General features: G+C 45.4%; 43 non-coding genes across 43 annotated transcripts; all 43 read left to right on the top strand.

The window, feature by feature from the left end:
• The first annotated feature begins 48 nt into the window (after positions 1 to 48).
• LOC134111669 (5S ribosomal RNA) lies at positions 49 to 167 on the top strand. The gene has a single exon (XR_009945013.1). It is a non-coding gene; the product is annotated as a 5S ribosomal RNA (ribosomal RNA).
• Positions 168 to 511: 344 nt separating this feature from the next.
• LOC134111296 (5S ribosomal RNA) lies at positions 512 to 630 on the top strand. Its single transcript, XR_009944679.1, has one exon. It is a non-coding gene; the product is annotated as a 5S ribosomal RNA (ribosomal RNA).
• A 339-nt stretch (positions 631 to 969) lies between these two features.
• LOC134111668 (5S ribosomal RNA) lies at positions 970 to 1,088 on the top strand. The gene has a single exon (XR_009945012.1). It is a non-coding gene; the product is annotated as a 5S ribosomal RNA (ribosomal RNA).
• A 344-nt stretch (positions 1,089 to 1,432) lies between these two features.
• On the top strand, positions 1,433 to 1,551 carry LOC134111295 (5S ribosomal RNA). The gene has a single exon (XR_009944678.1). It is a non-coding gene; the product is annotated as a 5S ribosomal RNA (ribosomal RNA).
• A 339-nt stretch (positions 1,552 to 1,890) lies between these two features.
• LOC134111667 (5S ribosomal RNA) lies at positions 1,891 to 2,009 on the top strand. The gene has a single exon (XR_009945011.1). It is a non-coding gene; the product is annotated as a 5S ribosomal RNA (ribosomal RNA).
• Positions 2,010 to 2,353: 344 nt separating this feature from the next.
• On the top strand, positions 2,354 to 2,472 carry LOC134111294 (5S ribosomal RNA). The gene has a single exon (XR_009944677.1). It is a non-coding gene; the product is annotated as a 5S ribosomal RNA (ribosomal RNA).
• A 344-nt stretch (positions 2,473 to 2,816) lies between these two features.
• On the top strand, positions 2,817 to 2,935 carry LOC134111293 (5S ribosomal RNA). The gene has a single exon (XR_009944676.1). It is a non-coding gene; the product is annotated as a 5S ribosomal RNA (ribosomal RNA).
• Positions 2,936 to 3,274: 339 nt separating this feature from the next.
• Positions 3,275 to 3,393, top strand: LOC134111666 (5S ribosomal RNA). Its single transcript, XR_009945010.1, has one exon. It is a non-coding gene; the product is annotated as a 5S ribosomal RNA (ribosomal RNA).
• Positions 3,394 to 3,737: 344 nt separating this feature from the next.
• On the top strand, positions 3,738 to 3,856 carry LOC134111292 (5S ribosomal RNA). Its single transcript, XR_009944675.1, has one exon. It is a non-coding gene; the product is annotated as a 5S ribosomal RNA (ribosomal RNA).
• Positions 3,857 to 4,195: 339 nt separating this feature from the next.
• LOC134111664 (5S ribosomal RNA) lies at positions 4,196 to 4,314 on the top strand. The gene has a single exon (XR_009945008.1). It is a non-coding gene; the product is annotated as a 5S ribosomal RNA (ribosomal RNA).
• Positions 4,315 to 4,658: 344 nt separating this feature from the next.
• On the top strand, positions 4,659 to 4,777 carry LOC134111291 (5S ribosomal RNA). The gene has a single exon (XR_009944674.1). It is a non-coding gene; the product is annotated as a 5S ribosomal RNA (ribosomal RNA).
• Positions 4,778 to 5,116: 339 nt separating this feature from the next.
• On the top strand, positions 5,117 to 5,235 carry LOC134111663 (5S ribosomal RNA). Its single transcript, XR_009945007.1, has one exon. It is a non-coding gene; the product is annotated as a 5S ribosomal RNA (ribosomal RNA).
• A 344-nt stretch (positions 5,236 to 5,579) lies between these two features.
• LOC134111290 (5S ribosomal RNA) lies at positions 5,580 to 5,698 on the top strand. Its single transcript, XR_009944673.1, has one exon. It is a non-coding gene; the product is annotated as a 5S ribosomal RNA (ribosomal RNA).
• Positions 5,699 to 6,037: 339 nt separating this feature from the next.
• On the top strand, positions 6,038 to 6,156 carry LOC134111662 (5S ribosomal RNA). The gene has a single exon (XR_009945006.1). It is a non-coding gene; the product is annotated as a 5S ribosomal RNA (ribosomal RNA).
• Positions 6,157 to 6,500: 344 nt separating this feature from the next.
• LOC134111289 (5S ribosomal RNA) lies at positions 6,501 to 6,619 on the top strand. The gene has a single exon (XR_009944672.1). It is a non-coding gene; the product is annotated as a 5S ribosomal RNA (ribosomal RNA).
• Positions 6,620 to 6,958: 339 nt separating this feature from the next.
• On the top strand, positions 6,959 to 7,077 carry LOC134111661 (5S ribosomal RNA). Its single transcript, XR_009945005.1, has one exon. It is a non-coding gene; the product is annotated as a 5S ribosomal RNA (ribosomal RNA).
• A 344-nt stretch (positions 7,078 to 7,421) lies between these two features.
• Positions 7,422 to 7,540, top strand: LOC134111288 (5S ribosomal RNA). Its single transcript, XR_009944671.1, has one exon. It is a non-coding gene; the product is annotated as a 5S ribosomal RNA (ribosomal RNA).
• Positions 7,541 to 7,879: 339 nt separating this feature from the next.
• LOC134111660 (5S ribosomal RNA) lies at positions 7,880 to 7,998 on the top strand. Its single transcript, XR_009945004.1, has one exon. It is a non-coding gene; the product is annotated as a 5S ribosomal RNA (ribosomal RNA).
• Positions 7,999 to 8,342: 344 nt separating this feature from the next.
• On the top strand, positions 8,343 to 8,461 carry LOC134111287 (5S ribosomal RNA). Its single transcript, XR_009944670.1, has one exon. It is a non-coding gene; the product is annotated as a 5S ribosomal RNA (ribosomal RNA).
• Positions 8,462 to 8,800: 339 nt separating this feature from the next.
• LOC134111659 (5S ribosomal RNA) lies at positions 8,801 to 8,919 on the top strand. The gene has a single exon (XR_009945003.1). It is a non-coding gene; the product is annotated as a 5S ribosomal RNA (ribosomal RNA).
• A 344-nt stretch (positions 8,920 to 9,263) lies between these two features.
• LOC134111285 (5S ribosomal RNA) lies at positions 9,264 to 9,382 on the top strand. Its single transcript, XR_009944668.1, has one exon. It is a non-coding gene; the product is annotated as a 5S ribosomal RNA (ribosomal RNA).
• Positions 9,383 to 9,721: 339 nt separating this feature from the next.
• LOC134111658 (5S ribosomal RNA) lies at positions 9,722 to 9,840 on the top strand. The gene has a single exon (XR_009945002.1). It is a non-coding gene; the product is annotated as a 5S ribosomal RNA (ribosomal RNA).
• A 344-nt stretch (positions 9,841 to 10,184) lies between these two features.
• LOC134111284 (5S ribosomal RNA) lies at positions 10,185 to 10,303 on the top strand. Its single transcript, XR_009944667.1, has one exon. It is a non-coding gene; the product is annotated as a 5S ribosomal RNA (ribosomal RNA).
• A 339-nt stretch (positions 10,304 to 10,642) lies between these two features.
• LOC134111657 (5S ribosomal RNA) lies at positions 10,643 to 10,761 on the top strand. The gene has a single exon (XR_009945001.1). It is a non-coding gene; the product is annotated as a 5S ribosomal RNA (ribosomal RNA).
• Positions 10,762 to 11,105: 344 nt separating this feature from the next.
• LOC134111283 (5S ribosomal RNA) lies at positions 11,106 to 11,224 on the top strand. The gene has a single exon (XR_009944666.1). It is a non-coding gene; the product is annotated as a 5S ribosomal RNA (ribosomal RNA).
• A 339-nt stretch (positions 11,225 to 11,563) lies between these two features.
• Positions 11,564 to 11,682, top strand: LOC134111656 (5S ribosomal RNA). Its single transcript, XR_009945000.1, has one exon. It is a non-coding gene; the product is annotated as a 5S ribosomal RNA (ribosomal RNA).
• A 344-nt stretch (positions 11,683 to 12,026) lies between these two features.
• On the top strand, positions 12,027 to 12,145 carry LOC134111282 (5S ribosomal RNA). The gene has a single exon (XR_009944665.1). It is a non-coding gene; the product is annotated as a 5S ribosomal RNA (ribosomal RNA).
• A 339-nt stretch (positions 12,146 to 12,484) lies between these two features.
• LOC134111655 (5S ribosomal RNA) lies at positions 12,485 to 12,603 on the top strand. The gene has a single exon (XR_009944999.1). It is a non-coding gene; the product is annotated as a 5S ribosomal RNA (ribosomal RNA).
• Positions 12,604 to 12,947: 344 nt separating this feature from the next.
• Positions 12,948 to 13,066, top strand: LOC134111281 (5S ribosomal RNA). Its single transcript, XR_009944664.1, has one exon. It is a non-coding gene; the product is annotated as a 5S ribosomal RNA (ribosomal RNA).
• A 339-nt stretch (positions 13,067 to 13,405) lies between these two features.
• On the top strand, positions 13,406 to 13,524 carry LOC134111393 (5S ribosomal RNA). Its single transcript, XR_009944776.1, has one exon. It is a non-coding gene; the product is annotated as a 5S ribosomal RNA (ribosomal RNA).
• Positions 13,525 to 13,868: 344 nt separating this feature from the next.
• LOC134111279 (5S ribosomal RNA) lies at positions 13,869 to 13,987 on the top strand. The gene has a single exon (XR_009944662.1). It is a non-coding gene; the product is annotated as a 5S ribosomal RNA (ribosomal RNA).
• Positions 13,988 to 14,326: 339 nt separating this feature from the next.
• Positions 14,327 to 14,445, top strand: LOC134111653 (5S ribosomal RNA). The gene has a single exon (XR_009944997.1). It is a non-coding gene; the product is annotated as a 5S ribosomal RNA (ribosomal RNA).
• A 344-nt stretch (positions 14,446 to 14,789) lies between these two features.
• Positions 14,790 to 14,908, top strand: LOC134111278 (5S ribosomal RNA). The gene has a single exon (XR_009944661.1). It is a non-coding gene; the product is annotated as a 5S ribosomal RNA (ribosomal RNA).
• Positions 14,909 to 15,247: 339 nt separating this feature from the next.
• LOC134111652 (5S ribosomal RNA) lies at positions 15,248 to 15,366 on the top strand. Its single transcript, XR_009944996.1, has one exon. It is a non-coding gene; the product is annotated as a 5S ribosomal RNA (ribosomal RNA).
• Positions 15,367 to 15,710: 344 nt separating this feature from the next.
• Positions 15,711 to 15,829, top strand: LOC134111277 (5S ribosomal RNA). The gene has a single exon (XR_009944660.1). It is a non-coding gene; the product is annotated as a 5S ribosomal RNA (ribosomal RNA).
• Positions 15,830 to 16,173: 344 nt separating this feature from the next.
• On the top strand, positions 16,174 to 16,292 carry LOC134111276 (5S ribosomal RNA). The gene has a single exon (XR_009944659.1). It is a non-coding gene; the product is annotated as a 5S ribosomal RNA (ribosomal RNA).
• A 339-nt stretch (positions 16,293 to 16,631) lies between these two features.
• LOC134111651 (5S ribosomal RNA) lies at positions 16,632 to 16,750 on the top strand. Its single transcript, XR_009944995.1, has one exon. It is a non-coding gene; the product is annotated as a 5S ribosomal RNA (ribosomal RNA).
• Positions 16,751 to 17,094: 344 nt separating this feature from the next.
• On the top strand, positions 17,095 to 17,213 carry LOC134111275 (5S ribosomal RNA). The gene has a single exon (XR_009944658.1). It is a non-coding gene; the product is annotated as a 5S ribosomal RNA (ribosomal RNA).
• A 339-nt stretch (positions 17,214 to 17,552) lies between these two features.
• On the top strand, positions 17,553 to 17,671 carry LOC134111650 (5S ribosomal RNA). Its single transcript, XR_009944994.1, has one exon. It is a non-coding gene; the product is annotated as a 5S ribosomal RNA (ribosomal RNA).
• Positions 17,672 to 18,015: 344 nt separating this feature from the next.
• On the top strand, positions 18,016 to 18,134 carry LOC134111273 (5S ribosomal RNA). The gene has a single exon (XR_009944656.1). It is a non-coding gene; the product is annotated as a 5S ribosomal RNA (ribosomal RNA).
• A 339-nt stretch (positions 18,135 to 18,473) lies between these two features.
• LOC134111649 (5S ribosomal RNA) lies at positions 18,474 to 18,592 on the top strand. The gene has a single exon (XR_009944993.1). It is a non-coding gene; the product is annotated as a 5S ribosomal RNA (ribosomal RNA).
• Positions 18,593 to 18,936: 344 nt separating this feature from the next.
• Positions 18,937 to 19,055, top strand: LOC134111272 (5S ribosomal RNA). Its single transcript, XR_009944655.1, has one exon. It is a non-coding gene; the product is annotated as a 5S ribosomal RNA (ribosomal RNA).
• Positions 19,056 to 19,394: 339 nt separating this feature from the next.
• LOC134111648 (5S ribosomal RNA) lies at positions 19,395 to 19,513 on the top strand. Its single transcript, XR_009944992.1, has one exon. It is a non-coding gene; the product is annotated as a 5S ribosomal RNA (ribosomal RNA).
• The last annotated feature ends 219 nt before the right edge of the window (positions 19,514 to 19,732 follow it).

Below are 19,732 nucleotides of genomic sequence, written 5' to 3'. Positions count from 1 at the left end.
CATAATTCATTGACGCATTATAAAGGATTAGGAAAAAGATAAAAAGCAGCTTACGGCCATACCTCTCTGGTTCCGCCCGATCTCGTCTGATCTCGGAAGCTAAGCAGAGCAGGGCCTGGTTAGTACCTGGATGGAAGACCGCCTGGGAATCCCAGGTGCCGTAAGCTTTTTCACTTCTCTCTCCGAAAGCCGCCGAGCGCCGCAGATTGTACACCTGTTTTAACGTTGGATATGAAAGGAAATTAGACAATATTATCCAAAATGATTCCGTTTCATGATTGCTAAATTAGTGTTGGTCAACATTTACGATTGGCATACTGTTGTTTGTAATTTAGCCGTTGAAATACAGGTGCTAACCCAACATGTTAGAATTGCCAGTGAAGAAAAGTAAAGTTACCTTCAGGCTTTAGGAACCTCTCTTGCCAATGCTAAGAACTGCTTCAATTTTAGAAAAAGAAACTTCTGATTATCTTTGACACGTTTTAAAGGATTAGGAAAAAGATGAAAAACAGCTTACGTCCATACCTCTCTGGTTCCGCCCGATCTCGTCTGATCTCGGAAGCTAAGCAGAGCAGGGCCTGGTTAGTACCTGGATGGAAGACCGCCTGGGAATCCCAGGTGCCGTAAGCTTTTTCACTTCTCTCTCCGAAAGCCGCCCAGCGCCGTAAATTGTACACCTACACAATTGTAAAAAAAATTTCACATGGTAGAAGAGATGCAATAGGAAGAAGATGAAAGGTGGCTTACGTCCGTACCATCGTCAGGCCATTTGAGGTGGCGGGGACTGCAATGGCCATTCACCGATTGGCTGGGACCCCTGGGCGGGTCTTCTCTAGTCCATCCAATTTTCGGCATGGGATGTCACAGCCTTCTTTGCATACCCTTATTTAACCCACACAAAGATGCCAACGGCTGGCGTGTCATAATTCATTGACGCATTATAAAGGATTAGGAAAAAGATAAAAAGCAGCTTACGGCCATACCTCTCTGGTTCCGCCCGATCTCGTCTGATCTCGGAAGCTAAGCAGAGCAGGGCCTGGTTAGTACCTGGATGGAAGACCGCCTGGGAATCCCAGGTGCCGTAAGCTTTTTCACTTCTCTCTCCGAAAGCCGCCGAGCGCCGCAGATTGTACACCTGTTTTAACGTTGGATATGAAAGGAAATTAGACAATATTATCCAAAATGATTCCGTTTCATGATTGCTAAATTAGTGTTGGTCAACATTTACGATTGGCATACTGTTGTTTGTAATTTAGCCGTTGAAATACAGGTGCTAACCCAACATGTTAGAATTGCCAGTGAAGAAAAGTAAAGTTACCTTCAGGCTTTAGGAACCTCTCTTGCCAATGCTAACAACTGCTTCAATTTTAGAAAAAGAAACTTCTGATTATCTTTGACACGTTTTAAAGGATTAGGAAAAAGATGAAAAGCAGCTTACGTCCATACCTCTCTGGTTCCGCCCGATCTCGTCTGATCTCGGAAGCTAAGCAGAGCAGGGCCTGGTTAGTACCTGGATGGAAGACCGCCTGGGAATCCCAGGTGCCGTAAGCTTTTTCACTTCTCTCTCTGAAAGCCGCCCAGCGCCGTAGATTGTACACCTACACAATTGTAAAAAAAATTTCACATTGTAGAAGAGATGCAATAGGAAGAAGATGAAAGGTGGCTTACGTCCGTACCATCGTCAGGCCATTTGAGGTGGCGGGGACTGCAATGGCCATTCACCGATTGGCTGGGACTCCTGGGCGGGTCTTCTCTAGTCCATCCAATTTTCGGCATGGGATGTCACAGCCTTCTTTGCATACCCTTATTTAACCCACACAAAGATGCCAACGGCTGGCGTGTCATAATTCATTGACGCATTATAAAGGATTAGGAAAAAGATAAAAAGCAGCTTACGGCCATACCTCTCTGGTTCCGCCCGATCTCGTCTGATCTCGGAAGCTAAGCAGAGCAGGGCCTGGTTAGTACCTGGATGGAAGACCGCCTGGGAATCCCAGGTGCCGTAAGCTTTTTCACTTCTCTCTCCGAAAGCCGCCGAGCGCCGCAGATTGTACACCTGTTTTAACGTTGGATATGAAAGGAAATTAGACAATATTATCCAAAATGATTCCGTTTCATGATTGCTAAATTAGTGTTGGTCAACATTTACGATTGGCATACTGTTGTTTGTAATTTAGCCGTTGAAATACAGGTGCTAACCCAACATGTTAGAATTGCCAGTGAAGAAAAGTAAAGTTACCTTCAGGCTTTAGGAACCTCTCTTGCCAATGCTAACAACTGCTTCAATTTTAGAAAAAGAAACTTCTGATTATCTTTGACACGTTTTAAAGGATTAGGAAAAAGATGAAAAGCAGCTTACGTCCATACCTCTCTGGTTCCGCCCGATCTCGTCTGATCTCGGAAGCTAAGCAGAGCAGGGCCTGGTTAGTACCTGGATGGAAGACCGCCTGGGAATCCCAGGTGCCGTAAGCTTTTTCACTTCTCTCTCCGAAAGCCGCCGAGCGCCGCAGATTGTACACCTGTTTTAACGTTGGATATGAAAGGAAATTAGACAATATTATCCAAAATCATTCCGTTTCATGATTGCTAAATTAGTGTTGGTCAACATTTACGATTGGCATACTGTTGTTTGTAATTTAGCCGTTGAAATACAGGTGCTAACCCAACATGTTAGAATTGCCAGTGAAGAAAAGTAAAGTTACCTTCAGGCTTTAGGAACCTCTCTTGCCAATGCTAAGAACTGCTTCAATTTTAGAAAAAGAAACTTCTGATTATCTTTGACACGTTTTAAAGGATTAGGAAAAAGATGAAAAGCAGCTTACGTCCATACCTCTCTGGTTCCGCCCGATCTCGTCTGATCTCGGAAGCTAAGCAGAGCAGGGCCTGGTTAGTACCTGGATGGAAGACCGCCTGGGAATCCCAGGTGCCGTAAGCTTTTTCACTTCTCTCTCTGAAAGCCGCCCAGCGCCGTAGATTGTACACCTACACAATTGTAAAAAAAAATTCACATTGTAGAAGAGATGCAATAGGAAGAAGATGAAAGGTGGCTTACGTCCATACCATCGTCAGGCCATTTGAGGTGGCGGGGACTGCAATGGCCATTCACCGATTGGCTGGGACTCCTGGGCGGGTCTTCTCTAGTCCATCCAATTTTCGGCATGGGATGTCACAGCCTTCTTTGCATACCCTTATTTAACCCACACAAAGATGCCAACGGCTGGCGTGTCATAATTCATTGACGCATTATAAAGGATTAGGAAAAAGATAAAAAGCAGCTTACGGCCATACCTCTCTGGTTCCGCCCGATCTCGTCTGATCTCGGAAGCTAAGCAGAGCAGGGCCTGGTTAGTACCTGGATGGAAGACCGCCTGGGAATCCCAGGTGCCGTAAGCTTTTTCACTTCTCTCTCCGAAAGCCGCCGAGCGCCGCAGATTGTACACCTGTTTTAACGTTGGATATGAAAGGAAATTAGACAATATTATCCAAAATGATTCCGTTTCATGATTGCTAAATTAGTGTTGGTCAACATTTACGATTGGCATACTGTTGTTTGTAATTTAGCCGTTGAAATACAGGTGCTAACCCAACATGTTAGAATTGCCAGTGAAGAAAAGTAAAGTTACCTTCAGGCTTTAGGAACCTCTCTTGCCAATGCTAACAACTGCTTCAATTTTAGAAAAAGAAACTTCTGATTATCTTTGACACGTTTTAAAGGATTAGGAAAAAGATGAAAAGCAGCTTACGTCCATACCTCTCTGGTTCCGCCCGATCTCGTCTGATCTCGGAAGCTAAGCAGAGCAGGGCCTGGTTAGTACCTGGATGGAAGACCGCCTGGGAATCCCAGGTGCCGTAAGCTTTTTCACTTCTCTCTCTGAAAGCCGCCCAGCGCCGTAGATTGTACACCTACACAATTGTAAAAAAAAATTCACATTGTAGAAGAGATGCAATAGGAAGAAGATGAAAGGTGGCTTACGTCCATACCATCGTCAGGCCATTTGAGGTGGCGGGGACTGCAATGGCCATTCACCGATTGGCTGGGACTCCTGGGCGGGTCTTCTCTAGTCCATCCAATTTTCGGCATGGGATGTCACAGCCTTCTTTGCATACCCTTATTTAACCCACACAAAGATGCCAACGGCTGGCGTGTCATAATTCATTGACGCATTATAAAGGATTAGGAAAAAGATAAAAAGCAGCTTACGGCCATACCTCTCTGGTTCCGCCCGATCTCGTCTGATCTCGGAAGCTAAGCAGAGCAGGGCCTGGTTAGTACCTGGATGGAAGACCGCCTGGGAATCCCAGGTGCCGTAAGCTTTTTCACTTCTCTCTCCGAAAGCCGCCGAGCGCCGCAGATTGTACACCTGTTTTAACGTTGGATATGAAAGGAAATTAGACAATATTATCCAAAATGATTCCGTTTCATGATTGCTAAATTAGTGTTGGTCAACATTTACGATTGGCATACTGTTGTTTGTAATTTAGCCGTTGAAATACAGGTGCTAACCCAACATGTTAGAATTGCCAGTGAAGAAAAGTAAAGTTACCTTCAGGCTTTAGGAACCTCTCTTGCCAATGCTAAGAACTGCTTCAATTTTAGAAAAAGAAACTTCTGATTATCTTTGACACGTTTTAAAGGATTAGGAAAAAGATGAAAAGCAGCTTACGTCCATACCTCTCTGGTTCCGCCCGATCTCGTCTGATCTCGGAAGCTAAGCAGAGCAGGGCCTGGTTAGTACCTGGATGGAAGACCGCCTGGGAATCCCAGGTGCCGTAAGCTTTTTCACTTCTCTCTCCGAAAGCCGCCCAGCGCCGTAAATTGTACACCTACACAATTGTAAAAAAAATTTCACATGGTAGAAGAGATGCAATAGGAAGAAGATGAAAGGTGGCTTACGTCCGTACCATCGTCAGGCCATTTGAGGTGGCGGGGACTGCAATGGCCATTCACCGATTGGCTGGGACCCCTGGGCGGGTCTTCTCTAGTCCATCCAATTTTCGGCATGGGATGTCACAGCCTTCTTTGCATACCCTTATTTAACCCACACAAAGATGCCAACGGCTGGCGTGTCATAATTCATTGACGCATTATAAAGGATTAGGAAAAAGATAAAAAGCAGCTTACGGCCATACCTCTCTGGTTCCGCCCGATCTCGTCTGATCTCGGAAGCTAAGCAGAGCAGGGCCTGGTTAGTACCTGGATGGAAGACCGCCTGGGAATCCCAGGTGCCGTAAGCTTTTTCACTTCTCTCTCCGAAAGCCGCCGAGCGCCGCAGATTGTACACCTGTTTTAACGTTGGATATGAAAGGAAATTAGACAATATTATCCAAAATGATTCCGTTTCATGATTGCTAAATTAGTGTTGGTCAACATTTACGATTGGCATACTGTTGTTTGTAATTTAGCCGTTGAAATACAGGTGCTAACCCAACATGTTAGAATTGCCAGTGAAGAAAAGTAAAGTTACCTTCAGGCTTTAGGAACCTCTCTTGCCAATGCTAACAACTGCTTCAATTTTAGAAAAAGAAACTTCTGATTATCTTTGACACGTTTTAAAGGATTAGGAAAAAGATGAAAAGCAGCTTACGTCCATACCTCTCTGGTTCCGCCCGATCTCGTCTGATCTCGGAAGCTAAGCAGAGCAGGGCCTGGTTAGTACCTGGATGGAAGACCGCCTGGGAATCCCAGGTGCCGTAAGCTTTTTCACTTCTCTCTCTGAAAGCCGCCCAGCGCCGTAGATTGTACACCTACACAATTGTAAAAAAAATTTCACATTGTAGAAGAGATGCAATAGGAAGAAGATGAAAGGTGGCTTACGTCCGTACCATCGTCAGGCCATTTGAGGTGGCGGGGACTGCAATGGCCATTCACCGATTGGCTGGGACTCCTGGGCGGGTCTTCTCTAGTCCATCCAATTTTCGGCATGGGATGTCACAGCCTTCTTTGCATACCCTTATTTAACCCACACAAAGATGCCAACGGCTGGCGTGTCATAATTCATTGACGCATTATAAAGGATTAGGAAAAAGATAAAAAGCAGCTTACGGCCATACCTCTCTGGTTCCGCCCGATCTCGTCTGATCTCGGAAGCTAAGCAGAGCAGGGCCTGGTTAGTACCTGGATGGAAGACCGCCTGGGAATCCCAGGTGCCGTAAGCTTTTTCACTTCTCTCTCCGAAAGCCGCCGAGCGCCGCAGATTGTACACCTGTTTTAACGTTGGATATGAAAGGAAATTAGACAATATTATCCAAAATGATTCCGTTTCATGATTGCTAAATTAGTGTTGGTCAACATTTACGATTGGCATACTGTTGTTTGTAATTTAGCCGTTGAAATACAGGTGCTAACCCAACATGTTAGAATTGCCAGTGAAGAAAAGTAAAGTTACCTTCAGGCTTTAGGAACCTCTCTTGCCAATGCTAAGAACTGCTTCAATTTTAGAAAAAGAAACTTCTGATTATCTTTGACACGTTTTAAAGGATTAGGAAAAAGATGAAAAGCAGCTTACGTCCATACCTCTCTGGTTCCGCCCGATCTCGTCTGATCTCGGAAGCTAAGCAGAGCAGGGCCTGGTTAGTACCTGGATGGAAGACCGCCTGGGAATCCCAGGTGCCGTAAGCTTTTTCACTTCTCTCTCTGAAAGCCGCCCAGCGCCGTAGATTGTACACCTACACAATTGTAAAAAAAAATTCACATTGTAGAAGAGATGCAATAGGAAGAAGATGAAAGGTGGCTTACGTCCATACCATCGTCAGGCCATTTGAGGTGGCGGGGACTGCAATGGCCATTCACCGATTGGCTGGGACTCCTGGGCGGGTCTTCTCTAGTCCATCCAATTTTCGGCATGGGATGTCACAGCCTTCTTTGCATACCCTTATTTAACCCACACAAAGATGCCAACGGCTGGCGTGTCATAATTCATTGACGCATTATAAAGGATTAGGAAAAAGATAAAAAGCAGCTTACGGCCATACCTCTCTGGTTCCGCCCGATCTCGTCTGATCTCGGAAGCTAAGCAGAGCAGGGCCTGGTTAGTACCTGGATGGAAGACCGCCTGGGAATCCCAGGTGCCGTAAGCTTTTTCACTTCTCTCTCCGAAAGCCGCCGAGCGCCGCAGATTGTACACCTGTTTTAACGTTGGATATGAAAGGAAATTAGACAATATTATCCAAAATGATTCCGTTTCATGATTGCTAAATTAGTGTTGGTCAACATTTACGATTGGCATACTGTTGTTTGTAATTTAGCCGTTGAAATACAGGTGCTAACCCAACATGTTAGAATTGCCAGTGAAGAAAAGTAAAGTTACCTTCAGGCTTTAGGAACCTCTCTTGCCAATGCTAAGAACTGCTTCAATTTTAGAAAAAGAAACTTCTGATTATCTTTGACACGTTTTAAAGGATTAGGAAAAAGATGAAAAACAGCTTACGTCCATACCTCTCTGGTTCCGCCCGATCTCGTCTGATCTCGGAAGCTAAGCAGAGCAGGGCCTGGTTAGTACCTGGATGGAAGACCGCCTGGGAATCCCAGGTGCCGTAAGCTTTTTCACTTCTCTCTCCGAAAGCCGCCCAGCGCCGTAAATTGTACACCTACACAATTGTAAAAAAAATTTCACATGGTAGAAGAGATGCAATAGGAAGAAGATGAAAGGTGGCTTACGTCCGTACCATCGTCAGGCCATTTGAGGTGGCGGGGACTGCAATGGCCATTCACCGATTGGCTGGGACCCCTGGGCGGGTCTTCTCTAGTCCATCCAATTTTCGGCATGGGATGTCACAGCCTTCTTTGCATACCCTTATTTAACCCACACAAAGATGCCAACGGCTGGCGTGTCATAATTCATTGACGCATTATAAAGGATTAGGAAAAAGATAAAAAGCAGCTTACGGCCATACCTCTCTGGTTCCGCCCGATCTCGTCTGATCTCGGAAGCTAAGCAGAGCAGGGCCTGGTTAGTACCTGGATGGAAGACCGCCTGGGAATCCCAGGTGCCGTAAGCTTTTTCACTTCTCTCTCCGAAAGCCGCCGAGCGCCGCAGATTGTACACCTGTTTTAACGTTGGATATGAAAGGAAATTAGACAATATTATCCAAAATGATTCCGTTTCATGATTGCTAAATTAGTGTTGGTCAACATTTACGATTGGCATACTGTTGTTTGTAATTTAGCCGTTGAAATACAGGTGCTAACCCAACATGTTAGAATTGCCAGTGAAGAAAAGTAAAGTTACCTTCAGGCTTTAGGAACCTCTCTTGCCAATGCTAACAACTGCTTCAATTTTAGAAAAAGAAACTTCTGATTATCTTTGACACGTTTTAAAGGATTAGGAAAAAGATGAAAAGCAGCTTACGTCCATACCTCTCTGGTTCCGCCCGATCTCGTCTGATCTCGGAAGCTAAGCAGAGCAGGGCCTGGTTAGTACCTGGATGGAAGACCGCCTGGGAATCCCAGGTGCCGTAAGCTTTTTCACTTCTCTCTCTGAAAGCCGCCCAGCGCCGTAGATTGTACACCTACACAATTGTAAAAAAAATTTCACATTGTAGAAGAGATGCAATAGGAAGAAGATGAAAGGTGGCTTACGTCCGTACCATCGTCAGGCCATTTGAGGTGGCGGGGACTGCAATGGCCATTCACCGATTGGCTGGGACTCCTGGGCGGGTCTTCTCTAGTCCATCCAATTTTCGGCATGGGATGTCACAGCCTTCTTTGCATACCCTTATTTAACCCACACAAAGATGCCAACGGCTGGCGTGTCATAATTCATTGACGCATTATAAAGGATTAGGAAAAAGATAAAAAGCAGCTTACGGCCATACCTCTCTGGTTCCGCCCGATCTCGTCTGATCTCGGAAGCTAAGCAGAGCAGGGCCTGGTTAGTACCTGGATGGAAGACCGCCTGGGAATCCCAGGTGCCGTAAGCTTTTTCACTTCTCTCTCCGAAAGCCGCCGAGCGCCGCAGATTGTACACCTGTTTTAACGTTGGATATGAAAGGAAATTAGACAATATTATCCAAAATGATTCCGTTTCATGATTGCTAAATTAGTGTTGGTCAACATTTACGATTGGCATACTGTTGTTTGTAATTTAGCCGTTGAAATACAGGTGCTAACCCAACATGTTAGAATTGCCAGTGAAGAAAAGTAAAGTTACCTTCAGGCTTTAGGAACCTCTCTTGCCAATGCTAACAACTGCTTCAATTTTAGAAAAAGAAACTTCTGATTATCTTTGACACGTTTTAAAGGATTAGGAAAAAGATGAAAAGCAGCTTACGTCCATACCTCTCTGGTTCCGCCCGATCTCGTCTGATCTCGGAAGCTAAGCAGAGCAGGGCCTGGTTAGTACCTGGATGGAAGACCGCCTGGGAATCCCAGGTGCCGTAAGCTTTTTCACTTCTCTCTCTGAAAGCCGCCCAGCGCCGTAGATTGTACACCTACACAATTGTAAAAAAAAATTCACATTGTAGAAGAGATGCAATAGGAAGAAGATGAAAGGTGGCTTACGTCCATACCATCGTCAGGCCATTTGAGGTGGCGGGGACTGCAATGGCCATTCACCGATTGGCTGGGACCCCTGGGCGGGTCTTCTCTAGTCCATCCAATTTTCGGCATGGGATGTCACAGCCTTCTTTGCATACCCTTATTTAACCCACACAAAGATGCCAACGGCTGGCGTGTCATAATTCATTGACGCATTATAAAGGATTAGGAAAAAGATAAAAAGCAGCTTACGGCCATACCTCTCTGGTTCCGCCCGATCTCGTCTGATCTCGGAAGCTAAGCAGAGCAGGGCCTGGTTAGTACCTGGATGGAAGACCGCCTGGGAATCCCAGGTGCCGTAAGCTTTTTCACTTCTCTCTCCGAAAGCCGCCGAGCGCCGCAGATTGTACACCTGTTTTAACGTTGGATATGAAAGGAAATTAGACAATATTATCCAAAATGATTCCGTTTCATGATTGCTAAATTAGTGTTGGTCAACATTTACGATTGGCATACTGTTGTTTGTAATTTAGCCGTTGAAATACAGGTGCTAACCCAACATGTTAGAATTGCCAGTGAAGAAAAGTAAAGTTACCTTCAGGCTTTAGGAACCTCTCTTGCCAATGCTAAGAACTGCTTCAATTTTAGAAAAAGAAACTTCTGATTATCTTTGACACGTTTTAAAGGATTAGGAAAAAGATGAAAAGCAGCTTACGTCCATACCTCTCTGGTTCCGCCCGATCTCGTCTGATCTCGGAAGCTAAGCAGAGCAGGGCCTGGTTAGTACCTGGATGGAAGACCGCCTGGGAATCCCAGGTGCCGTAAGCTTTTTCACTTCTCTCTCTGAAAGCCGCCCAGCGCCGTAGATTGTACACCTACACAATTGTAAAAAAAAATTCACATTGTAGAAGAGATGCAATAGGAAGAAGATGAAAGGTGGCTTACGTCCATACCATCGTCAGGCCATTTGAGGTGGCGGGGACTGCAATGGCCATTCACCGATTGGCTGGGACTCCTGGGCGGGTCTTCTCTAGTCCATCCAATTTTCGGCATGGGATGTCACAGCCTTCTTTGCATACCCTTATTTAACCCACACAAAGATGCCAACGGCTGGCGTGTCATAATTCATTGACGCATTATAAAGGATTAGGAAAAAGATAAAAAGCAGCTTACGGCCATACCTCTCTGGTTCCGCCCGATCTCGTCTGATCTCGGAAGCTAAGCAGAGCAGGGCCTGGTTAGTACCTGGATGGAAGACCGCCTGGGAATCCCAGGTGCCGTAAGCTTTTTCACTTCTCTCTCCGAAAGCCGCCGAGCGCCGCAGATTGTACACCTGTTTTAACGTTGGATATGAAAGGAAATTAGACAATATTATCCAAAATGATTCCGTTTCATGATTGCTAAATTAGTGTTGGTCAACATTTACGATTGGCATACTGTTGTTTGTAATTTAGCCGTTGAAATACAGGTGCTAACCCAACATGTTAGAATTGCCAGTGAAGAAAAGTAAAGTTACCTTCAGGCTTTAGGAACCTCTCTTGCCAATGCTAACAACTGCTTCAATTTTAGAAAAAGAAACTTCTGATTATCTTTGACACGTTTTAAAGGATTAGGAAAAAGATGAAAAGCAGCTTACGTCCATACCTCTCTGGTTCCGCCCGATCTCGTCTGATCTCGGAAGCTAAGCAGAGCAGGGCCTGGTTAGTACCTGGATGGAAGACCGCCTGGGAATCCCAGGTGCCGTAAGCTTTTTCACTTCTCTCTCTGAAAGCCGCCCAGCGCCGTAGATTGTACACCTACACAATTGTAAAAAAAATTTCACATTGTAGAAGAGATGCAATAGGAAGAAGATGAAAGGTGGCTTACGTCCGTACCATCGTCAGGCCATTTGAGGTGGCGGGGACTGCAATGGCCATTCACCGATTGGCTGGGACTCCTGGGCGGGTCTTCTCTAGTCCATCCAATTTTCGGCATGGGATGTCACAGCCTTCTTTGCATACCCTTATTTAACCCACACAAAGATGCCAACGGCTGGCGTGTCATAATTCATTGACGCATTATAAAGGATTAGGAAAAAGATAAAAAGCAGCTTACGGCCATACCTCTCTGGTTCCGCCCGATCTCGTCTGATCTCGGAAGCTAAGCAGAGCAGGGCCTGGTTAGTACCTGGATGGAAGACCGCCTGGGAATCCCAGGTGCCGTAAGCTTTTTCACTTCTCTCTCCGAAAGCCGCCGAGCGCCGCAGATTGTACACCTGTTTTAACGTTGGATATGAAAGGAAATTAGACAATATTATCCAAAATGATTCCGTTTCATGATTGCTAAATTAGTGTTGGTCAACATTTACGATTGGCATACTGTTGTTTGTAATTTAGCCGTTGAAATACAGGTGCTAACCCAACATGTTAGAATTGCCAGTGAAGAAAAGTAAAGTTACCTTCAGGCTTTAGGAACCTCTCTTGCCAATGCTAAGAACTGCTTCAATTTTAGAAAAAGAAACTTCTGATTATCTTTGACACGTTTTAAAGGATTAGGAAAAAGATGAAAAGCAGCTTACGTCCATACCTCTCTGGTTCCGCCCGATCTCGTCTGATCTCGGAAGCTAAGCAGAGCAGGGCCTGGTTAGTACCTGGATGGAAGACCGCCTGGGAATCCCAGGTGCCGTAAGCTTTTTCACTTCTCTCTCTGAAAGCCGCCCAGCGCCGTAGATTGTACACCTACACAATTGTAAAAAAAAATTCACATTGTAGAAGAGATGCAATAGGAAGAAGATGAAAGGTGGCTTACGTCCATACCATCGTCAGGCCATTTGAGGTGGCGGGGACTGCAATGGCCATTCACCGATTGGCTGGGACTCCTGGGCGGGTCTTCTCTAGTCCATCCAATTTTCGGCATGGGATGTCACAGCCTTCTTTGCATACCCTTATTTAACCCACACAAAGATGCCAACGGCTGGCGTGTCATAATTCATTGACGCATTATAAAGGATTAGGAAAAAGATAAAAAGCAGCTTACGGCCATACCTCTCTGGTTCCGCCCGATCTCGTCTGATCTCGGAAGCTAAGCAGAGCAGGGCCTGGTTAGTACCTGGATGGAAGACCGCCTGGGAATCCCAGGTGCCGTAAGCTTTTTCACTTCTCTCTCCGAAAGCCGCCGAGCGCCGCAGATTGTACACCTGTTTTAACGTTGGATATGAAAGGAAATTAGACAATATTATCCAAAATGATTCCGTTTCATGATTGCTAAATTAGTGTTGGTCAACATTTACGATTGGCATACTGTTGTTTGTAATTTAGCCGTTGAAATACAGGTGCTAACCCAACATGTTAGAATTGCCAGTGAAGAAAAGTAAAGTTACCTTCAGGCTTTAGGAACCTCTCTTGCCAATGCTAAGAACTGCTTCAATTTTAGAAAAAGAAACTTCTGATTATCTTTGACACGTTTTAAAGGATTAGGAAAAAGATGAAAAACAGCTTACGTCCATACCTCTCTGGTTCCGCCCGATCTCGTCTGATCTCGGAAGCTAAGCAGAGCAGGGCCTGGTTAGTACCTGGATGGAAGACCGCCTGGGAATCCCAGGTGCCGTAAGCTTTTTCACTTCTCTCTCCGAAAGCCGCCCAGCGCCGTAAATTGTACACCTACACAATTGTAAAAAAAATTTCACATGGTAGAAGAGATGCAATAGGAAGAAGATGAAAGGTGGCTTACGTCCGTACCATCGTCAGGCCATTTGAGGTGGCGGGGACTGCAATGGCCATTCACCGATTGGCTGGGACCCCTGGGCGGGTCTTCTCTAGTCCATCCAATTTTCGGCATGGGATGTCACAGCCTTCTTTGCATACCCTTATTTAACCCACACAAAGATGCCAACGGCTGGCGTGTCATAATTCATTGACGCATTATAAAGGATTAGGAAAAAGATAAAAAGCAGCTTACGGCCATACCTCTCTGGTTCCGCCCGATCTCGTCTGATCTCGGAAGCTAAGCAGAGCAGGGCCTGGTTAGTACCTGGATGGAAGACCGCCTGGGAATCCCAGATGCCGTAAGCTTTTTCACTTCTCTCTCCGAAAGCCGCCGAGCGCCGCAGATTGTACACCTGTTTTAACGTTGGATATGAAAGGAAATTAGACAATATTATCCAAAATGATTCCGTTTCATGATTGCTAAATTAGTGTTGGTCAACATTTACGATTGGCATACTGTTGTTTGTAATTTAGCCGTTGAAATACAGGTGCTAACCCAACATGTTAGAATTGCCAGTGAAGAAAAGTAAAGTTACCTTCAGGCTTTAGGAACCTCTCTTGCCAATGCTAACAACTGCTTCAATTTTAGAAAAAGAAACTTCTGATTATCTTTGACACGTTTTAAAGGATTAGGAAAAAGATGAAAAGCAGCTTACGTCCATACCTCTCTGGTTCCGCCCGATCTCGTCTGATCTCGGAAGCTAAGCAGAGCAGGGCCTGGTTAGTACCTGGATGGAAGACCGCCTGGGAATCCCAGGTGCCGTAAGCTTTTTCACTTCTCTCTCTGAAAGCCGCCCAGCGCCGTAGATTGTACACCTACACAATTGTAAAAAAAATTTCACATTGTAGAAGAGATGCAATAGGAAGAAGATGAAAGGTGGCTTACGTCCGTACCATCGTCAGGCCATTTGAGGTGGCGGGGACTGCAATGGCCATTCACCGATTGGCTGGGACTCCTGGGCGGGTCTTCTCTAGTCCATCCAATTTTCGGCATGGGATGTCACAGCCTTCTTTGCATACCCTTATTTAACCCACACAAAGATGCCAACGGCTGGCGTGTCATAATTCATTGACGCATTATAAAGGATTAGGAAAAAGATAAAAAGCAGCTTACGGCCATACCTCTCTGGTTCCGCCCGATCTCGTCTGATCTCGGAAGCTAAGCAGAGCAGGGCCTGGTTAGTACCTGGATGGAAGACCGCCTGGGAATCCCAGGTGCCGTAAGCTTTTTCACTTCTCTCTCCGAAAGCCGCCGAGCGCCGCAGATTGTACACCTGTTTTAACGTTGGATATGAAAGGAAATTAGACAATATTATCCAAAATGATTCCGTTTCATGATTGCTAAATTAGTGTTGGTCAACATTTACGATTGGCATACTGTTGTTTGTAATTTAGCCGTTGAAATACAGGTGCTAACCCAACATGTTAGAATTGCCAGTGAAGAAAAGTAAAGTTACCTTCAGGCTTTAGGAACCTCTCTTGCCAATGCTAACAACTGCTTCAATTTTAGAAAAAGAAACTTCTGATTATCTTTGACACGTTTTAAAGGATTAGGAAAAAGATGAAAAGCAGCTTACGTCCATACCTCTCTGGTTCCGCCCGATCTCGTCTGATCTCGGAAGCTAAGCAGAGCAGGGCCTGGTTAGTACCTGGATGGAAGACCGCCTGGGAATCCCAGGTGCCGTAAGCTTTTTCACTTCTCTCTCTGAAAGCCGCCCAGCGCCGTAGATTGTACACCTACACAATTGTAAAAAAAATTTCACATTGTAGAAGAGATGCAATAGGAAGAAGATGAAAGGTGGCTTACGTCCGTACCATCGTCAGGCCATTTGAGGTGGCGGGGACTGCAATGGCCATTCACCGATTGGCTGGGACTCCTGGGCGGGTCTTCTCTAGTCCATCCAATTTTCGGCATGGGATGTCACAGCCTTCTTTGCATACCCTTATTTAACCCACACAAAGATGCCAACGGCTGGCGTGTCATAATTCATTGACGCATTATAAAGGATTAGGAAAAAGATAAAAAGCAGCTTACGGCCATACCTCTCTGGTTCCGCCCGATCTCGTCTGATCTCGGAAGCTAAGCAGAGCAGGGCCTGGTTAGTACCTGGATGGAAGACCGCCTGGGAATCCCAGGTGCCGTAAGCTTTTTCACTTCTCTCTCCGAAAGCCGCCGAGCGCCGCAGATTGTACACCTGTTTTAACGTTGGATATGAAAGGAAATTAGACAATATTATCCAAAATGATTCCGTTTCATGATTGCTAAATTAGTGTTGGTCAACATTTACGATTGGCATACTGTTGTTTGTAATTTAGCCGTTGAAATACAGGTGCTAACCCAACATGTTAGAATTGCCAGTGAAGAAAAGTAAAGTTACCTTCAGGCTTTAGGAACCTCTCTTGCCAATGCTAACAACTGCTTCAATTTTAGAAAAAGAAACTTCTGATTATCTTTGACACGTTTTAAAGGATTAGGAAAAAGATGAAAAGCAGCTTACGTCCATACCTCTCTGGTTCCGCCCGATCTCGTCTGATCTCGGAAGCTAAGCAGAGCAGGGCCTGGTTAGTACCTGGATGGAAGACCGCCTGGGAATCCCAGGTGCCGTAAGCTTTTTCACTTCTCTCTCCGAAAGCCGCCGAGCGCCGCAGATTGTACACCTGTTTTAACGTTGGATATGAAAGGAAATTAGACAATATTATCCAAAATCATTCCGTTTCATGATTGCTAAATTAGTGTTGGTCAACATTTACGATTGGCATACTGTTGTTTGTAATTTAGCCGTTGAAATACAGGTGCTAACCCAACATGTTAGAATTGCCAGTGAAGAAAAGTAAAGTTACCTTCAGGCTTTAGGAACCTCTCTTGCCAATGCTAAGAACTGCTTCAATTTTAGAAAAAGAAACTTCTGATTATCTTTGACACGTTTTAAAGGATTAGGAAAAAGATGAAAAGCAGCTTACGTCCATACCTCTCTGGTTCCGCCCGATCTCGTCTGATCTCGGAAGCTAAGCAGAGCAGGGCCTGGTTAGTACCTGGATGGAAGACCGCCTGGGAATCCCAGGTGCCGTAAGCTTTTTCACTTCTCTCTCTGAAAGCCGCCCAGCGCCGTAGATTGTACACCTACACAATTGTAAAAAAAAATTCACATTGTAGAAGAGATGCAATAGGAAGAAGATGAAAGGTGGCTTACGTCCATACCATCGTCAGGCCATTTGAGGTGGCGGGGACTGCAATGGCCATTCACCGATTGGCTGGGACCCCTGGGCGGGTCTTCTCTAGTCCATCCAATTTTCGGCATGGGATGTCACAGCCTTCTTTGCATACCCTTATTTAACCCACACAAAGATGCCAACGGCTGGCGTGTCATAATTCATTGACGCATTATAAAGGATTAGGAAAAAGATAAAAAGCAGCTTACGGCCATACCTCTCTGGTTCCGCCCGATCTCGTCTGATCTCGGAAGCTAAGCAGAGCAGGGCCTGGTTAGTACCTGGATGGAAGACCGCCTGGGAATCCCAGGTGCCGTAAGCTTTTTCACTTCTCTCTCCGAAAGCCGCCGAGCGCCGCAGATTGTACACCTGTTTTAACGTTGGATATGAAAGGAAATTAGACAATATTATCCAAAATGATTCCGTTTCATGATTGCTAAATTAGTGTTGGTCAACATTTACGATTGGCATACTGTTGTTTGTAATTTAGCCGTTGAAATACAGGTGCTAACCCAACATGTTAGAATTGCCAGTGAAGAAAAGTAAAGTTACCTTCAGGCTTTAGGAACCTCTCTTGCCAATGCTAACAACTGCTTCAATTTTAGAAAAAGAAACTTCTGATTATCTTTGACACGTTTTAAAGGATTAGGAAAAAGATGAAAAGCAGCTTACGTCCATACCTCTCTGGTTCCGCCCGATCTCGTCTGATCTCGGAAGCTAAGCAGAGCAGGGCCTGGTTAGTACCTGGATGGAAGACCGCCTGGGAATCCCAGGTGCCGTAAGCTTTTTCACTTCTCTCTCTGAAAGCCGCCCAGCGCCGTAGATTGTACACCTACACAATTGTAAAAAAAATTTCACATTGTAGAAGAGATGCAATAGGAAGAAGATGAAAGGTGGCTTACGTCCGTACCATCGTCAGGCCATTTGAGGTGGCGGGGACTGCAATGGCCATTCACCGATTGGCTGGGACTCCTGGGCGGGTCTTCTCTAGTCCATCCAATTTTCGGCATGGGATGTCACAGCCTTCTTTGCATACCCTTATTTAACCCACACAAAGATGCCAACGGCTGGCGTGTCATAATTCATTGACGCATTATAAAGGATTAGGAAAAAGATAAAAAGCAGCTTACGGCCATACCTCTCTGGTTCCGCCCGATCTCGTCTGATCTCGGAAGCTAAGCAGAGCAGGGCCTGGTTAGTACCTGGATGGAAGACCGCCTGGGAATCCCAGGTGCCGTAAGCTTTTTCACTTCTCTCTCCGAAAGCCGCCGAGCGCCGCAGATTGTACACCTGTTTTAACGTTGGATATGAAAGGAAATTAGACAATATTATCCAAAATGATTCCGTTTCATGATTGCTAAATTAGTGTTGGTCAACATTTACGATTGGCATACTGTTGTTTGTAATTTAGCCGTTGAAATACAGGTGCTAACCCAACATGTTAGAATTGCCAGTGAAGAAAAGTAAAGTTACCTTCAGGCTTTAGGAACCTCTCTTGCCAATGCTAACAACTGCTTCAATTTTAGAAAAAGAAACTTCTGATTATCTTTGACACGTTTTAAAGGATTAGGAAAAAGATGAAAAGCAGCTTACGTCCATACCTCTCTGGTTCCGCCCGATCTCGTCTGATCTCGGAAGCTAAGCAGAGCAGGGCCTGGTTAGTACCTGGATGGAAGACCGCCTGGGAATCCCAGGTGCCGTAAGCTTTTTCACTTCTCTCTCTGAAAGCCGCCCAGCGCCGTAGATTGTACACCTACACAATTGTAAAAAAAAATTCACATTGTAGAAGAGATGCAATAGGAAGAAGATGAAAGGTGGCTTACGTCCATACCATCGTCAGGCCATTTGAGGTGGCGGGGACTGCAATGGCCATTCACCGATTGGCTGGGACTCCTGGGCGGGTCTTCTCTAGTCCATCCAATTTTCGGCATGGGATGTCACAGCCTTCTTTGCATACCCTTATTTAACCCACACAAAGATGCCAACGGCTGGCGTGTCATAATTCATTGACGCATTATAAAGGATTAGGAAAAAGATAAAAAGCAGCTTACGGCCATACCTCTCTGGTTCCGCCCGATCTCGTCTGATCTCGGAAGCTAAGCAGAGCAGGGCCTGGTTAGTACCTGGATGGAAGACCGCCTGGGAATCCCAGGTGCCGTAAGCTTTTTCACTTCTCTCTCCGAAAGCCGCCGAGCGCCGCAGATTGTACACCTGTTTTAACGTTGGATATGAAAGGAAATTAGACAATATTATCCAAAATGATTCCGTTTCATGATTGCTAAATTAGTGTTGGTCAACATTTACGATTGGCATACTGTTGTTTGTAATTTAGCCGTTGAAATACAGGTGCTAACCCAACATGTTAGAATTGCCAGTGAAGAAAAGTAAAGTTACCTTCAGGCTTTAGGAACCTCTCTTGCCAATGCTAAGAACTGCTTCAATTTTAGAAAAAGAAACTTCTGATTATCTTTGACACGTTTTAAAGGATTAGGAAAAAGATGAAAAACAGCTTACGTCCATACCTCTCTGGTTCCGCCCGATCTCGTCTGATCTCGGAAGCTAAGCAGAGCAGGGCCTGGTTAGTACCTGGATGGAAGACCGCCTGGGAATCCCAGGTGCCGTAAGCTTTTTCACTTCTCTCTCCGAAAGCCGCCCAGCGCCGTAAATTGTACACCTACACAATTGTAAAAAAAATTTCACATGGTAGAAGAGATGCAATAGGAAGAAGATGAAAGGTGGCTTACGTCCGTACCATCGTCAGGCCATTTGAGGTGGCGGGGACTGCAATGGCCATTCACCGATTGGCTGGGACCCCTGGGCGGGTCTTCTCTAGTCCATCCAATTTTCGGCATGGGATGTCACAGCCTTCTTTGCATACCCTTATTTAACCCACACAAAGATGCCAACGGCTGGCGTGTCATAATTCATTGACGCATTATAAAGGATTAGGAAAAAGATAAAAAGCAGCTTACGGCCATACCTCTCTGGTTCCGCCCGATCTCGTCTGATCTCGGAAGCTAAGCAGAGCAGGGCCTGGTTAGTACCTGGATGGAAGACCGCCTGGGAATCCCAGGTGCCGTAAGCTTTTTCACTTCTCTCTCCGAAAGCCGCCGAGCGCCGCAGATTGTACACCTGTTTTAACGTTGGATATGAAAGGAAATTAGACAATATTATCCAAAATGATTCCGTTTCATGATTGCTAAATTAGTGTTGGTCAACATTTACGATTGGCATACTGTTGTTTGTAATTTAGCCGTTGAAATACAGGTGCTAACCCAACATGTTAGAATTGCCAGTGAAGAAA

This window comes from Pungitius pungitius, unplaced genomic scaffold, assembly GCF_949316345.1.
Source record: "Pungitius pungitius unplaced genomic scaffold, fPunPun2.1 scaffold_29, whole genome shotgun sequence".
In the NCBI taxonomy this organism is placed as follows: domain Eukaryota; kingdom Metazoa; phylum Chordata; class Actinopteri; order Perciformes; family Gasterosteidae; genus Pungitius; species Pungitius pungitius.
Note: the sequence above shows the minus strand (reverse complement) of the source record. Positions and strands in the feature narration are given on the sequence as shown.